General features: G+C 38.8%; 1 protein-coding gene across 1 annotated transcript in view; it reads left to right on the top strand.

Annotated features, from left to right (window-relative positions):
- Positions 1 to 12,092, top strand: part of LOC122813991 — a 73,022-nt gene that overhangs the window by 25,589 nt on the left and 35,341 nt on the right. The window lies entirely within an intron of this gene.

Here is a 12,092-nt window from a genome sequence, read left to right as displayed (position 1 = left end):
TCTTGTCCCTCTCCTCAGTGTCATACAGACTCCTGAGGTGTGATCTTACTTAGCCTTGTGTACTATAAATGACCAACTCTTTGTGAAGTCAACCTAACTAGAACCAGTGATACTTCTAGCAACCATTCTTACTGACCTAAACCTGTATCCCAGCAACACCAGATTTTGTGAAAGGCCTATTCCAATATCCAGTCAGCGATGGATCCAGTACTAGGTGACATTGGCAGCTGCCTACAATCCATGTTGTCTTGGGGAACCTGGCTTAATTATAAAAATAAAAAAAAATCTGTAAATTAGCCCCATCACCTTGCAGGAGACATCTGCAAATAACAGGGTTTTAGGACCCTGTGAGAGATTTCTGTAAAACTCAAGAAGCTCAGAAACCTCAGCATTAGGACAATGTCCTTACATGACATGTTTAGAAACCACTGGATATCAGGAAAGTCAAGTGAGCAAACACATCTTTAGTAGGGAGATATACAGAGACTTTAGAAGGGATATGTACAGAGAGCAAATGGAACTGCCATTTCAGTGAGTGCAATCTTTGTGTATGTGAGCAGTGTGTGGGTGTGTAATACTCTATTTAGTGACTTTGCTCAGAGTCAAACGCTGAACCTTAATTATTGGTAAGCAAGTGCCTTAAACCTCCTCACCAAGTGCCAGGTTTCCTTTAATTTATTTATTTATTTTTTAGTTTTCTTATAAATTAGTGAGGATTACAGTCTCTCAGTTTTGGTCATAGAGTTTCATAGTTGTGCTGTTCAGTGTCAGTGGTGCAACAGGTAACACACTTGCCTTTGGTGCAGCAGGCTTTGGGTTCTGTTTCCACATCAGGTAGATTAATTGCTGACACTACTGCCCAGAATGAGGGGGGGGGGTTTGCATTCACATATATCCTCCTTTGAATGAGATGTCTAGTAACTATGAACCTGTTATTGGTTTGCCAGCCATTCCCTATTGCATATCACCAGTACACCATTTTTTTAATGTGACATAGGCAATTTATTCTTCAATGACACCAGGTACTGAATGTGGAGATGAAGCACTAAAGTGCAAAGTTGATTGCCAGTAAGAAAGCTCTTCATTAGTTAGTTTTCTTCAATGTGAAATTATTCCGATGACTTACTTTTCATTTGCAGCAAGTCATTTTCATGTATTCAGTATTGTCACACTGTTTTTAAATGTGAATTGATGGTTAATTGATTAATTGGGGATTGTTCATTTTCATGAATTCAGTATTCTCACGCTCTGTTTTGAAATGTGAATTGATGGTTAATTGATTAATTGGGGATTATTGGATTTGTATAAAATGGGTTGTAGAAGTTGGTATGCTCATTTGACGAAGTTACATTGATGAAAACGTGGTGATTTAGTTAAAGCATTCTGGATGTGTTTTATTTAAGCCTGACAGCGTGTATTCAATAAAGTGGTGGATTTTAACATGATGAACCTTCCAAGTGCCTTATTTCTGGTTAATAGTATTTTTTTTGGCACTTCTTCCACATTTTTCATTTATTTGACTTTTACTTCTGCAGAGATTGTGCATATTGACTGATATTAGTGGATTATAATGAAAGCAGTTTAAGTGGCCTTTTATGGTTGAAATGTTCTGAAACTGGTAGATTTGTCATTTTTGGTTTATATGCATTGTTTCTCTGCTTACTGGAAAAATGTTCAAAACTACAAATTTAAAATACACTCTAAAAAGTGGTGCTATATTAAACAAGGAATATAATTTAATGGAATCAGAAAAGTGAATCAAAGAACACGTGAATTTATGCATGGTCCTAAAGTATATGTGCAGGGGGCCCATGGCTGAAAACAGCCCAAAGGTACAATTAATCTGCCACTGGCCAGATGAATGCGGGTTTCATTGCAGTTTCAATAAAAGTGAGTTTCAAGGGTAGAGATGTTTACCGTTAATGCTAAGTTTGTTTTCATTGTGCAAATGTCTATTACTGTTTGTGCTATAAAATTTGAAATAAAGTTAAACAAAATTTGACCATGAACTGATCTGTATCTACTGTTTCTGGAATATACCACCCTTACATATCAAGCAGAGTACCTTTTCCCTAACAACCTTTAAAACCAATTTGGATGACTGGATGAGTGATTGGAATTATTCAAGTGGGTTATGTAGTATACATCTGATTAATGGGGGGCAGTGTTAGTCTCCCACAGTATGGGGTAATATGGCTGATTTTCCTGATGGCCTTCTAGGCTGCAAACATCGTAAGAACCTATGAATTTATGTCCCTGTGAACTTGTTTGGAATGTTAGATACAGAACCAGCTGCTTTGAGCATATCTGGGTAAGTGTTATTTGATAGTTAAGTTTTGTTAAGTGTAGAGCCTTTTATTAATTAGGTGTTTTAAGAGCATGTTGGCCTAATATATATCAGTGACATAGCTTAGCATATTTCTCAACTAAGTAAATGCATAACAATCTGAGCAGAGGGCATTTTCAGTAGAAATAAATCAACTTATTTTAAAAAATATTGGAGAGGGCACTTTTCACTACTGAAATGTTGAAGGACATGGAATACTGAAAGTGTGGGAATGTTTCTAACTGCTATACTGTAAGAGGAAGCAGACAACTGTGGTAAAATTGTGGCCCCTTGAATGCACTTGAAATGGCCACAATGAAACAGGAAAACTGCATGCAAGAACAGGTTACAGTGGTTTCCTCCTTTGCTCTTTCGTTTATCTTAGGAAGTTTACTGTACCTAAAAGTGAGATTAAGGACGGGACCCTTTTGTCTACTTTTGTATTTTTGTCTTAACTTTTTAACAACAATTAGGTTTCATGAGCTGTGCACTGACTGCAAGGTAAACATCCAAAGGAGGTTATAGAAACAAAATGCATCATAAAAAAGCACATAGCATATGACACATCTTGTAGGCAGACTGATCCAACTTTTGTAAAGATTGTTGCCCCTTCATATGTTGCAAAACTAAAATTTCTGCTTACAATGGAATAAGACCCCCTCCTGCTCAAGGCTCCCTATCCCTAGGAAACAGAAGTCAAACAATAACAGATATGTTTTTCCCATGGATTGGCTTAAAGTAAATGAAGTATAACATAAACTGTTCAGGTACCCCGCTTCATGGCAGAAAACAAAAACTATACTGACCACCAATACAGAGGCAAGCAAACATCATATTAATGATCTGTTATAGGACCCAGTCTGAAAGACCCTGGCTAAAACCCAAGGAACAGGTACAATATCTTTGCAAACCTCCTTGTCATCAGCATTTCTTAACAGATACACAGATTTCCTCCAAAAGATGCTTTAGCATGATTCCAAACACACATTTTGTCACTTAACACTTACTAGTGACTCTTAAGAATAATAAAAACACCAGCAGAGTCTGAGTTGTTGGCTTGAGTGCTTTATTACATATATTTGACTGTTATTCTTAAAAATAAACAAGGTACACAATTGCACAGGAGAGGTGTGCAATAAAATCTGCACACCATGCTCTACACAAATTTATAAAACTCTTCTAAATTTCTAGATCTCTTGCTGTTACATCAGGGTAAAGAATCAAGGTCGGCTTACAGTCGAGGGAGGCTAAGTACACAGTTAGTATGCAAATGGGGATCCACAGTGTAGTTCATGATTAAGAAGCACATGATTTGTAGACTATGGTATAGAGAAGGGAAGCTTCAAGGTACAAGAGTGGACAACATGCTATAAACACGCCAGCTGAGCAGAACATAGCTAAGCAACACCACCAACCTTCCCTCAAATAACACTTGCAGAAGGACATGGAGATACCATAGGATATATGGCACATCTGTGACTGTGCTGAGCTGCAGACAAATGTGTCTGCATGAGAAAAAACAGTGTGTGAGTGATAGTATATCAGTTTGTGTGCATCTGTGCATGAGAAAAAGTTTGTGTCTTTGTGCTCGTGTGCTAGTGACAGTATATCAGTGCATCTGTCAGTGAGTGGCAGTGTGTCTGTCTGCAAGTGTGTGTGTGTGTGTGTGTGTGTGTGTGTGTGTGTGTGTGTGTGTGTGTGTGTGTGTATGTGCGTGTGTGTGTGCGTGTGTGTGCATGTGTGTGTGTGTGTGTGTGTGTGCCTGTGTCTGTGAGTGTATGTGTCTATCTGTCTGTGTGCATCGCTAGTGACAGTGGATTGGTGTCAAGTGTATCTGTGGATAAGTGAGTGGCAGTATGTCTGTCTGCAAGTATATGTGTGTGTGTGTGTGTGTGTGTGTGTGTGTGTGTGTGTGTGTGTGTGTGTTGTGTGTGTGTGCATGTGTGTGTATGTGTGTGTGTATGTGTATGTGTTTGTATGTATGAATGTGTGTGTCTGTGTTTGTCTATGTGCATGAGTGTGTGTGTGTGTGTGTGTGTGTGTGTGTGTGTGTGTGTGTGTGTGTGTGTGTGTGTGTGTGTGTGTGCGTGTGTGTGTGTATTTGTGTATGTGTGTATGTGTGTGTGTACCTGTGTCTGTGTGTCTGTGTGTCTATGTGTGTGAGTGCATATATGTATGTGTGTAAGACTGTGTGTGGGGAGTACAAGAGCACATCCATGAGTTCCCTTTGTTGGTCCTGATGTGCACTGCCTTAGCAGGAGTAATATTCATCTATATAAATTTTGCTCCTGTCATGTAGGTGGACCACACAAAGTGTGCAGTCCTTGTATGGTAGTGCTCACTATATCTGTGAATACCAGGCCCCTGTTATTATTAATCCAGGAATTAGTGTGCTAAAGCACTACATTTTTAGGAGAAATTAGCGTATCTACCATGGTACATTGATAAAGAGAGGTTTGCAAATGCATCTGCAGAAATTCTTCAATTTGAAGGAAGTGGGAGAGAAGATGTACTGGTCAGTACTGAGTGTTGCTTTGTATGGTAACTGGTTAAATGTGTATGAAAAGAAATGAGAAAATGCAAGACAGTGAAAGAGAGAAAAATTAAGCTTTTAACATTTTACTTCATTATGAAGATTTTATTACACATTGCACTATTGAATGAACAAATCATTCACTCAATCAGAAGCCAAGCAATAAGACTTAACCGGTGTCAGCAAATTCTAAGCTGACACAGAAAAGAGATCTGGGCTGGGATATAGGGATGAGTGCTATGTCCTTTAACAGTCCTAGGGACTGATTCCAGAAGAGTTGCTCTCAGTGTAAGTCTGCCTTGATTCCAAAACCTGCTCTCAGTATAAGTGACTTACTTTGGAGTAAGGCCCATCTATTAACAGGCTTGCTATGGGGGCCAGATTCCAAAACTCCTGTTCTCAGCCTGCTCTCAGTGAAGTGGTCACTTACACTAAGAGCAAGTCTTTTGGAATTGGGCCCTAATGCATAAGACTTCTCTGTGTTAGTCAACTCATATCTAGTAAGAAATGCTTTACACAATGTCTTTCAAGTCTCACACTGTTTGCATATCAGGTAATTATTGATATACTATTTGTCTATAAATCCCTTGTCACAAAAATAAACTAGATAGGAAGTACCACTTAATACAGAAAGTGAAATACCCCACATTATTGTCATTCTCTGAAAATGACTGTAAATTTGAAATAATTACTCTTTGTTGAATAAACTAGAAATGAACAGAAAATGATTGAAGGACCGCATGCTTTCCATCTATGGATATGTAATGCAGGTCCAAATTCCTCAAACCCTTCTTCTGTTCTGCTCACTGCCTTTGCTCCCAGAAACCTTACACATTAATGAAAGAAAACAACTGTTGTAGTCACAAGTAGAGAGTTTGTTTGTGTCTTTCGGCTTTTCCCGGTTAGGGGTCGCCACAGCAGAACTCCGGCCCACTAATGACTGGTAGTGGATTTTTACGTACCGGGTTACCAGCCCTGACGCACAACCTTCAACGGAGGCACGCCCTATTCACGTATGCCTCCACACAGAAGACGCTCTAGCTGAGAATCAAACAGGACAACGTCTTGCTATGAGGCAACAACACTACCGAAGCACCACCACCACAGTTGCAGTCACAAGTAGAGAGTAATGTAAAAAAATTAACTTAAAACACTTCTAGTGTTTTGTTAACATCTCAGCTAGTTCAACAAGAATGTAAATAACAAGAACTGAAACACAGACCTACACATTCTCACTCCTGGTAATTTTATTGCCTGCTAGGACATTGCTACACTAAAGAAATATAGTAATGACTCTAAAGCCATTGTTTTCACTTACATCTAGTATACAAAGGACTTGCATGCTGGGAGACACTTTCTAGTGGTTAAATAAATACACCTTCCTTCTTACTAAAACATGGCATAATTAAATACAAGCCAAGCATGTCAGAAACAGAGACTTGAGCACTAATTTAAACTTTATTGAGTGCTATTCGGTTTCATTGATCGCTCATTACCTCTCATGATCAACCATGGATACATTTTACTTTTATAAATTCAGAAGGGAAAAAAATCTACATTGCTGAATAGTAATGTGTGTCCTTACCAAACAATTTGAAATTATTGTATCACTGATTTAAATCTTCACTGTTTTGTTGTAAACACATCTGTGCTATATTTCACTGGAGGCACTCAAGGAAGTATTTTGAATGCATTGACGTTGCCCGTTCGATTCTCAGTTAGCGTGTCTTCTGGGTAGCGACATGCGTGAATGGTCATTCCTTCGTTGAAGATTGTGCGTTAGGCCCGGCAAGCCAGTACGTGAAACTCTACTGCCAATCATTAGTGGACCGGAGTTCCGCTGTGGCGACCCCTAACCGGGAAAAGCCGAAAGACACAAATATATTTATAAGCGCATATAAAAAAACAAAGAAAATAAAAATAAATAAATGTTGGCCACGGCACTTAGCACTGGAGATTGGGTGGTACTGTATTTATGCACGCCTGTGCTGCTGCAACTTACATCGCTTAGGCTTCAGTTTCATCATCTGACTTTTAACCTCAGTATTTGTGGGTAATTACGTAAAACAGCAATGCAACACTGACTATTGTATAAGGGTATGCAATCTCTCAAGATGAAATAAAGATTTTCACTGGAGATTTTAAAATGCTTTGTTTTCATTATTTACTAGAAGCACCAGGGGTTATATTACAGTGTTATATTCTGCCTTCGCTCAGCAAACAGACTCCTTGTCCAAACAACTAAATCTCTCAACCTAGGTGGTGACGCGCTATTTGCCAACACCACTGGTAAAATATGGAACTCTCTCCCAAATAACATCACGCTTGCAACTTCTCTAAGTCAATTCAAAAATAGTCTAAAACTCCACTTCAAGTCACACTGGCTATGTCCTTGCTCAAACCCAGACTAGCTCTGTGCCATTAACTAAAACATAAACAACTAGCTAAGATGATAAGTACTTTGTATACTGTGATAAAGAAATATGTATCCTGTCTAACTCTATGTCATTATACTGCCTACCGTCCTTGCTAATATGTTATTAATGTTACATTTGTAGTAATCTCAGAAATAGTAATGGCAGTCTTGTACTTGTTTGTAAATAGCCTATGTTTTTGTTAAGTTCTTTCAGCTCATTTACTGTACCTAATTATCAATGTAACTCTGTTGGAGCTTTTCTCCCCGGGCCTCCGCTGAAAAAGGACATGTATCCAGTCGGACCATCCCGGTTAACAAATGTAAAATAAATAAATAAAATAATAATACTGCCTCGCGGGTGGTACTGTGCAGCTTGGGGCGTGGCATACTTGATTGACACACATAGCTTGGGGCGTGGCATACGTGATTGACACACACCGCTGTGCCTCTTGCTTACATTGCTGCCGCTACTGCTTTATTTACTGCAGGTTATCTTTTAAAAGATCATAAGAATAAGGTAACTTTTATGCTGAAAGGTTATCTTGGTGTCTAATTTCAGAATAAGAAGACATTGCTGCCGCTACTGCTTTATTTACTGCAGGTTAGCTTTTAAAAGATCATAAGAATAAGGTAACTTTTATGCTGAAAGGTTATCTTGGTGTCTAATTTCAGAATAAGAAGACATTGCTGCCGCTACTGCTTTATTTACTGCAGGTTAGCTTTTAAAAGATCATAAGAATAAAGTAACTTTTAAAAGCTGATTGCCTGAACTCTTGATGTCATCAATTTAATTTCTGAATAAGAAGACATTGCATGAAATACTCGCGCTGCCGCTACTGCTTTCTACTCTTGCACATGTTGCTCAAAGGTTATCTTTTACAAGATGATTGCGTGACTTCTTGATGTCATCAATTTAATTTCAGAATAACAACACATTGCATGAAATTCTGAAAGATATGAAGTCTAAATTCTACTCTTGCACATGTTGCTCAAAGGTTATCTTTTAAAAGATCATAAGAATAAGGTAACTTAATTTAATTTCAGAATAAGCAGACATTGCATGAAAGACTCGGCTTTAATTAAATGGCATTGCATCATAAAAAGACATTCTCAAAAATTGTAGTTGCATCAAGTACTCGCCTTTATTTTGTGTTATGCAAATGGGGACATTATGACTTTTTGCAGGCTATAACATTACACTATGAACTTTTTAAAATGATCTTTGTGTTGCCGCTTTAACTACAATATTACATTTTTAAAACGTTGCGTTGCCGCTTTAACTATATTTCGGAGTTTGTAACATGACAGTATAGACATTTTTAAAAATATCTTTGTGTTGCATGTTAACGAAAAGACATTGTATCTGGCCTTCATTACATCTATCAAATTGACAAACTAACAAGCACACACAATCATTAACTGTTCAAGCGCACACAATGTCTAACGTCTACTGAGCATACATACGGAAACCCAGCTCTTCCTTGTGCTCCTCCTGGTACTGTCTGATATGTTCCAGAAGGCACATAAACAAGTCCTCACACTGCCTGCCGTACTTCTCACGCCAAACAAACTCATCCAGGTGGCTAGCCACCATATCCCTTACTGTTCCGTTCATCTGTTTGAACTGCTTCTTGCAACGTGACCACATCCCCTCGACCGCGTTAGTGTGTGCACCAGTTGCAGGGTCTGCAAAATTTCGACTGTGATTGACAGTCAGGTGCGTATAACTCATTGCCTGCAGCTCCGAAATTCCTCTGTAAGCTGCCCATTCGTCCGAGACGATGACCGAACCTGGCAACACATGCTTGCAAATAATGGGAAGTAAGGTGCCTGCATCCCTTCTCTCAACGAAGGTGAGGTATCCACTCTTTGTACTGCAGTCATAGATCCCAAAGATCCAACGGTCCATCTTTCCTAGCACGCGACCACGATTATATTTTGCCTTCACTAGAAGACATTCATCTATTTGTACTTCAAGCCCTGGGCCACCCAGCAGCATTGGATCCTGCAATAGTCTCCAGCTGCAGACATCGCGGAGAAATTGATACCAGTCTACCAGGGTTGTTTTGGAGACTGACAGGTGGTCTGCAAGCCTGCAGATTGGCAGTTTCCTTGACCACCAGTACATCACTTTAATGAGGGTATGCAGAGGCAGTCTGCTCTTGTGGAAAAAAGTGCCACAGAGCATTCCGGACCTGCTTCTACAGTTCCTGGCTGTGCATCTCCAGGAGAACATGGTGGCCTGTTGAGCCAGAGAGGACCGAGACCACACAGATGGCAGCACTTGTCCTTCCCAAGTATTCCGACCGACTGCAGGAATGTAACCACGGATGTGGGCGATGAGGTGATGGAGATAAGGTACTTGTCGTCCATCCTGTTCATGTCTTGAGTGTTGCCCAAGACAGTTTGCAGGCGTTTTATACACACAGGTGTAGAAAAGGGCCGATTGTGGATGAATAGGTGTTAAAGTATATGAATAGGTGTTAAAGTATCACTTTTAATGCCATTATCAGGTTTAAAAATAGCTGTATGTGTGAAGAAGCGTTGTGTGAAGGGTTAGGTAAAGAGTGCACCATGGATATTTGATGATGATTATGTTTGAAACTGCAGTTACGCTGAGTAGTTACAAGATATGTGAAATACTGCATTAAACTTGAGAAATGTTTTGCTGGTAATGTCACGTGACTTTAAAAAAATGCCTCGAAAGGGAATGATTTCTGATGCATTACTATAATGAGCGGAACCCCGAGTAATTGCATGTACGCTATCAGCTTGTATGGGTTTGGCTTTAGCACTGATTTTGCTGTGGTTTTTTTAAGAAAATTGTCTGGTATCTGGTGCATATCATGTACGTTAAAAGATCACAAGAAGACATTGCACCAAATACTCGGTTTATTTGTCAGATGGATTTGTGGTTATTTGTATGGTAGAAGAATGATTTGCTGGCGTACTTTTCGGAATATGTACTACATGGTGTATATGTCGATGACTACTTGATTATTTGTTAATTCGACTGAATGATGACTATTTGATTACTTGTTATGGACGTGTTTAAGGAGTAAGACAGTTACGGGCATGATTAAGGAGTTAAGGACGATCAGGGGCGGGGTTTGCTACTGCGCATCCTGCGAGGCAGTACACTGTAATATAACCGAACCAGACACCATAGTGCGCCACGTTATTGCAAGTAGTTGCCCAGGTTATGCTCCATTGTCAGGAATAAAAACAGACTGCTCTTTACAGTGCTTTTCCATATTTATGGCTCAAAGATTCTGCAGAATTTCTTGGATTTTACGGCAGCTCATCCAGTATTTAGCAAAATTAATTTCTCTAACTGGGAAAGGTAATTAAGTCCAACTCTCCATTCTCTGACAGATAAAATTTATCAAGTTAAAGTAGGCAAATAACCAACTAAATGGAATATATGTATGTATATATTTATATATATATATATATACACACACACACACACACACACACACACACACACACACACACACACACACACACACACACACACACACACACACACACACACACACACACACAACAAAATCATCCAGAATCCAAAAAAAAAAAAACCAGAATGTATTAAAACCTCTAGCGCCTCGGCAACACTGCCTTCCAGGACTCCTTTTTGGATCTGGACATTTTTGTTGCATATAAGGTTGGGAGGGTGGCCTAATGGTAAAGGTGTTTGTCTTACAAACACACAGTGCAGGGTTTGAGTCTCACAAGGGATAATTGGCTAGGCTTAAAATAGCTGGCAAGAGCAGTTAGCTTAGTGCTAACCTATGAACCTGTATATATCAAGTTAAAGTATTTAGAAAGGTATTGGGTAACAGGCTCCGTTATCAGTACAAATCACATTTTACAATTTTGTATCCACAACTTTGGTACAATATACTCCCCTGAATGGGAGACCTTTTCTTCATAATACTCTGGTACTCTCTCATTATGAAAGTTATACTCTTTGGGCTACATAGGTTAGTACAAGGTTAACTGTCCTTGTGAGCCATTGTAAGCCTAGCCAATTATACCTTGTGAAACTCAAACCTTGCATCTTGTGTTTGTAAGGCAAACACTTTAACCATTAGGCCACCATCCCTTGGCAATGCATATTTATATTCCTGTCTTGTTACTCATAGTTATGGAACAAATAATAGACACCAGAAAGGCCGAAAAAACACAAACAGGATAAAAGAGCTAGGAAATCACTCTACTGGTCACCCACAAATAAAAAATAAGTCCGTTTTATTAAGCGCTTTTCATCTCTCCTTATAGGGAGACTTAAGAAGTCTCCCTATAAGGACAGACAAAAAGAGCTTAATAAAACAGACTTATTTTTTATTTGTGGGTGACCAGTAGAGTGATTTCCTAGCTATTTTATCCGGTTTCTGGAACAAATAAACCAGGAAGGTATAAAGACAAATTAAATCTGGGTATGTGTGGCACAGGACACAGGTGAAACCAAAAGATGTTCTAAAGAATGTTGTAGTAAAATTCACTGACTTTTATTGACACAAGTTAAAACAAAATGTATAAGATAAGTGATTTTATCATCTAAAACTAGAAAACTTCATCAGATAAAAACATTTGAAAAGACAGGCCTTTTTATAGTCCGGTTCCAAAGTTACTAGGGTAGTCATGTGATTGCCTAGCCTCTGTTCAGACCCAAAATATTAAAAAGAAATAGGGAGCACTGTAGCATGTAGTGTGTTTGTGCTAGAACCAGTATCATAAATAATAATAGATACAAGATCAGAATGTTTTGTGATTAAAAAATGTTAAATATAAGATATAACAATATAAAAAGT

Source organism: Protopterus annectens, chromosome 10.part0, assembly GCF_019279795.1.
Source record: "Protopterus annectens isolate FY-2018-M chromosome 10.part0, PAN1.0, whole genome shotgun sequence".
NCBI lineage: Eukaryota > Metazoa > Chordata > Ceratodontiformes > Protopteridae > Protopterus > Protopterus annectens.
The sequence above is the reverse complement of the archived record's forward strand: the minus strand, read 5'-3'. Positions and strand labels throughout refer to the sequence as shown.